Genomic DNA, 6,000 nt, shown 5'->3' on the forward strand with positions numbered 1-6,000 from the left:
CACGGGTAGGGGGATTTTTGCCAAACTGATTCAGCAGGACTCTTGGTGAAAGTGTACCAAATAGGCTTAAGACAGGACAAGATCAAGGCTTTGTCAAGAACGGGGCTCAGAGAGAGGTAGCTGACTCAAGTTTGGTCTTTGTCAAAGCACACACACACACCCCAGACACACACACACACACACACACACACACACTCACCCCAGACACACACACACATACACACACACACCCATACACACCCAGCCACCCACCCCAGGTGTCCCCCTAGTTACTCCTTTTCTAAGAAGTCGGGGCAAATTAGTGATCAGAAAATTTGAGTCCTAAAGACATGAGCTCCCCCTTGTCCCTCTTCATCCTTGAACTCCTTTACATGGACTCCTGGAGAAGGTGCTGGGTGATGGGGAAAGGTGGAACAGAGCCATCACCTGGGGTCCCGTCACTGGCACTTGGTTTCAGTGGGCGGATCAGGTGGGCAGGACGAGAGGCAGGAGAGGCAGAGCCAGTACAGGTTTCAAGGGGAACGTAATACTTATTTTAACTGGTTTTCAACTACATCCCAGTGCTGCAAGAGGGGAAAAGAGTGCTACCAAGGATTTCCTGCCATGATTTCATAGGATGTTTAGCACCCCTGCAGATTCAAACACAGCAGGGTCAAGAACAGTGGAAAAGATTTTGAAATGAGCAGACAGATGATTGGGTGTGCCTTCAGTGAAATGCAAGATACTGTCTGGAGGACCCTTCCAGGGTTGTCTGGCTCATTAGAGGGCTGTGCCTTTCTTGGTCTTCAATGATTTTGCAAGTCTGTAGAAATATATATTCTTGCTTTTTTTTGCTTGCACTTTTGGTGTCATATATAAGAAATCATTGTCAAGACTGGTGGAATATTATTCAGCCTTTTCAAAGAAGGAAATCCTGCCACATGGTGACAACGAAATGAAACTGGCTTGAGAAGGTGTTTTGCTCTTCACCATCTGTTTACCATTTTCAAACCATCTGTTCCTTCTCATGAACTATCTTGGCTATTAAGGCACTAGAGGGTGGTGATTAGAGCTGGATTCTGGACCAGGATTTAAATTCTGACTTTGTTACTTCCTAGCTTTAAAACCCTGGGTGTGTTACTGAATGTCTCGGTGCCTCGGTTTTCTCATCTGTGAAAGTAGTACCTACTACTATCACCGTTGTGAGAGGCGTGCTGATTAACACAAGTGGTGACAATTGAACTATCACAGGTCGTGTGAATTCAAATAACTACATACATAGGACCTCCCTCCCCAGCACAAGCACAGAGAAAAGGCCACGTGAGGACCAGGGGAGAAGGCAGCCATCTGCAAGCCAGGAAGAGAGCCTCATCAGAAAGTGGATCTGCTGCCACCTTGATCTTGGACTTTTGGCCTTCAGAACTGTGAGAAAATAATTTTCTGTTGTTTAAACATACATATGTACACATATATATAAAGAGAGAGAAAGAGAAAGAGAGCTTAAAATGGAGCCTGGTGTGTGTTAAAGGTAACAATTAATACTTACTGAACATTTATTATTATTGATTCTCTCCAGTGATTATTTCCTAAGATAGGAGAAGAGTTCAACAATTTGCCTTTCATGGGTATAATACTGAGAAGAAATTGCCCAGCTACGGCCTTAGCCCACTGCTCATAACTCCCTCATTTGACCATCAGACAAAGTCACTGCCCTTGAAGGTCTCCCCAGGTGTATGTTCAGTGGGAACCGAGCTTGGCCAGAGCTTGACATGAGGCAGGGACACGAAGGGGAACCTAATCATGCCTCTGTGACTGTGCAGTGTATCATTGGTAGTTACTGTCCCTTGGTTAGCTTACCGTGGAATTAAAAGTGTATTTTAACATTCTATCCCCTGAGGCTTCTCAGGTAAGAAAAATCTGAGACCACCTCCTCCCACTCCAGTTGGATCTTGTTCTCATGTATCCTACCCCAAGCTTTCCTACCAGATTCCCAGCTAGGGGGCTCTCAGAATAGAGAGAAACCCTGAGATCAATTCAGCACAGTTTGCTGCAGAAAGGATAACTAGCCTTCATAAGCATTTATATTATGAATCCAATCTTTTTAAAAGAAGATGACATTAAGCAATGGTAACTACCAAACTCAAGTCTGTCATTTAAACAAAGAGCAAGCGTTACTATGATAGAGCGGAGTGTGTTGAAGTATGCCCTGGAAATGAGAATCCCTTTAGATAATTACTCTTCTTGCTTTTAAAAGAACTCATGAGACTCACCGTGCATACTGGGTTGGAAAGTCATTCAAACCACTGAAGCACGTCACATTCAGTGCTCCTTGCGGCAGAACTCTGACCACCTGGAAGTAGTATAGATTGGTGAGCACTGAGTCTCTGAGATGCTGCCTACTTACTAAACAAGTATTTGTCCTGTGATGCCCTGGGTGCTGGAGGCCATGGGGAACGTAGGAGACTGCTCTGCATGGTTACTTGCTGTCTGTCTAACTTGGAGTAAATAATGCAAATCCCTTTGAACTTCAGGTTCCTTGTTTGGAACACAGGGAGCAAAATACTTCAGTGTATTAGTTAGGATCCTTTTTGGGGAGATATAATTTACAGAAGCAGCATGACCCGAGTGCTGTAACAGTCATGATGGGTCCCATCTCACATGTCAGTGAGCGCACAGTTATGCCCGGAGCTGGGACCTGCCTCTGTTTCACTTGGCTCCGGCCTCCTCCCTCTGTGTTGGCTCCTTGATGTAAAAGTGTTGCTGGAGAATAGGTTCTTGCCTCGCTCAGGAAAGAATTCAAGAGCAAGGCATAGTAGAATGAAAGCAAGTTTATTTAGAGAGACACACTCTATAAACACTCAGAAGGGACAGATACACACTCCATAGGAAGAATGTGGTCCATCTCGAAAGGCAAGAGGGAGAGAGAGACTGAGAGGTGTGAAGGTGTTTAGTTTAAAGTAAGAGCAGATACGCACACATCATAGACAGAGTCTGGGCTGTCTCTGGAGGCAAGAGAGAGAGCGACCACAAGGTATGGAGTTGTTAGTTTTTAAGGGCTCGGTAATTTCATAGGCTAACAAGTAGGAAGATTAGTCCAGCTATTTTGGGAAAGGGACAGGGATTTCCAGGAATTGGGTCCCCACCTACTTTGGGAGCTTTCATGATGAGCCTTGGAACTATGGCGCCCAAGGGTGTGCCATGAGGCTCAAGGTCAACTGAAAGTCAATTCTTCTGCCGTCTTGGTTCTAACCAGTTTTTCCTGTGCTCAGTTGCTTTGTCAGTCCTTCAGTGGTTCCCTTCCCCTCTGCCCCGCTGTCTCAGCAGTGCCAAGCAAACATCCAGACACCACGAGGGCCAGAGTAGGGAGGAGGGGTGTCTCTTCCAGCATGCTTCATTTTCATCAATGAGGAAGCCTTCCCCAGCCTCCCACCCCCACTGGCCAGGCTTCCCCTGCCCCTCATTGGCTTGAATGGGGACACACGACCATTTATGACCCAGTCACTGGTGATGAATGCTGTGACTGGTTTAAAGTATTCAGCACTTACCCTGGGCTGAGGGCAGAATCGCCTTCCCCAAGGAGAGGGTGGTAAGAGGGCAGAAACCTAAATAACAGCAGGACTTTGTGGACAAGGAGGAAGCGGTAGCTGGCTGATGTGGCACCAGCGGTGTTTGCTGTACCATCCCACCAAATTCCTGTGATGAACAAATGAGATGGAGGATGAAAGTGGTCCGCTCAGTGCCTGGCACACAGGAATAATAATAGCAGCTGACATTTTTGAGGATTTATAATGTGCTGGGCACTTTATGTGGATTCTCTGGTCTAATTAGTGCCTGTGAGGTAGGCATCTGATTATGCCCATTCTACAGATGTGGAGACTGGAGCACAGGTGAGTTAAATAACTCTACCAAGGCAGAGCATGCATTTAAACGTGGGCACTCTGACTTCAAAGTCCTGATCCTGTTACTGAAAAGAAGTCCATGTGCCCAACAAACTGAAATGTCAGAGTTTGGAGCAGAGAAAGGTTTATTGCAAAAACCAAGTAGAGAGAACAGGTGGCTTGTGCTGAAAAAATCTGAACTCCCTGATGGGAGAGTGTTTATATGCAAAATTTGGGGTGAGGGCTCCCGGGTGTGTGCCTTTCTTCTCATTGGCTGGTGATGAGGTAACAGGGCAGTGTTCCAGGACCCTAGGGCTCAGCCTGAAGTTACCATCCTCCACCTGCCAGGGGGCCTTAGTTCCTGCAGAAGAACTCAAGCTGTCATGCACATCGCTTGAGAGGGAGCTAGGACTGTGCTTTATCCCTGTACTATTGTTACATGACTTCTCTTCCTTTGTTTCTGCATTCCCTCACTTCCCCGCAACTGTCTGAATCTGCCCTTTGGTACTCAGGGAAGGCCTCTGAGGCCAAGCCTTTTCCTGCAAACAAGAAATGGAGAACACAGAAAGGCCACTGTACCCCGAAGGGCCCCGCAGGGTCCTGCTCAGTTTCACTCTCACACATTCATTCTCCCAGATACACTGCACTGAAATGGTAGTCAAATTCATCACCCCATCTCTTCCTTAATTTCAAAAAATGTGTAAATGTTGAGTCCAGTGGGATTCACACACATGAAAAATTAGAGAAAATGCACCATAATATCTAGTGACAAATCAGGGTGATTTAAGAGAGGCAAGAGGTGACCGATCTGCTGAGCACAGGGAAGGCAGTAGTGGGTGATGCTGCCAAGGAGGCGACAGGGGAGGGACCTCCCAGGAGGTGTGAGTTTGGAGAGGCAATGGAGAGCATGCCAGACAAGTGTGAGAGCCTATAGTTCTCAGGAATAAAAAGCTGCTCTCATGTGACTTGAGCAAAGGGCAGTGGCTTTGGAACCCACTCTCTGGAGGAGTGGAGACACTGAGCTGGGCTCCAGCCATGAGATCTGCTGTAGATTTGGGTTGGACAAAAGGTTGTGCTAGAGTTCAAACTCAGGGTGTTGATGCACCTTCTGCAGCCCCTCAGCTCCCCAAGGATTACATCCCAGGGCCTGCAGGTTGGGTACCCAAGCTTCCTGCACGACTGGAGAGCTATTCCTAAAGCTCATGTTCTTATGAAGAGTGCCCTGGGTTTCCCAGGCAGAGAGGACAGCAAGGTGTTGAACACTGGATGGATTTCCCAGCGGAATCTGACTTGAAGGAGACAATTTCTCTCTATAGCTTACATTTCCTGTAGCACCAACTTCCATGCCAAGAAAGGACCCCCAAGGACATGTTCTGGGCAGGGTTTCGGGTCATGTTCTCCTAAATTGATCTTTGTGACTCACATCACTGTGTCTGTATCCTAGTTGGAGTCTTGTGTATTATCAGTTTATTGTTCATCATCTTTTACCTTATTTCATCTTAAAATTACTTCCCAAATTCCTCTGCAATCTGATATTTAGGCAACAGGTACCTTTGTCAGTTAATAACACAGATCGAAGTTGGAAAAGGTTGGTCTTTGGAGTGAGAGGTTGAGTTCACATCGCAGTGTTGTCACTCATCGCTGGGTGTCTCTGGATCCCGGACTGAACTTGTGAGGCAAAGATCGTATGTGCCCGACTGCACAGTGCCCCATCCTGACGGTGAGAAAAGTGTGAGGAAGGCGTCTAGATCATTGTCTGGCACATAATTGGTGTTTTAAATGTTAGTTTCTTCCTCCCCTCTGTCCTTTATCCTTTATATCAGGGAGGAGAAGAAGGTTCAAATGTAGTAAAAAGAAAAGAGCCTTTATGTGGTTTTCAGGATGCCTGATAATGCCACTAAATTGCTGTATGCCCTGGGTGAGACCTTTACCTTCTCTGGTTCCATTTTCTCATCTATAAAAAGAGGAGGTTGGATTTGATACTCCCAAAGTCAGCTGTAATTTAGAATGATATTTTGATTATATACCATCTATAATCCACACGTTTCGAGTCACAGGAATTTCCCTAATTCATCTGTCACTTCCAGGCGCCTCAGTCATCTCCCTCGAGTGGGTGTGACCCAGTTTCTTCCCTTTTGGCTTG

General features: G+C 46.4%; 1 long non-coding RNA gene across 1 annotated transcript in view; it reads left to right on the forward strand.

Annotated features, from left to right (window-relative positions):
- The window catches only part of LOC140696831 (uncharacterized), a 333,792-nt gene extending 332,336 nt beyond the window's left edge, over positions 1-1,456 (forward strand). Inside the window, exon 7 of the long non-coding RNA XR_012073378.1 lies at positions 1,277-1,456. This is a non-coding gene — a long non-coding RNA (uncharacterized lncRNA). The remainder of the gene's footprint in view (positions 1-1,276) is intronic.
- The last annotated feature ends 4,544 nt before the right edge of the window (positions 1,457-6,000 follow it).

Source organism: Vicugna pacos, chromosome 6, assembly GCF_048564905.1.
Source record: "Vicugna pacos chromosome 6, VicPac4, whole genome shotgun sequence".
NCBI lineage: Eukaryota > Metazoa > Chordata > Mammalia > Artiodactyla > Camelidae > Vicugna > Vicugna pacos.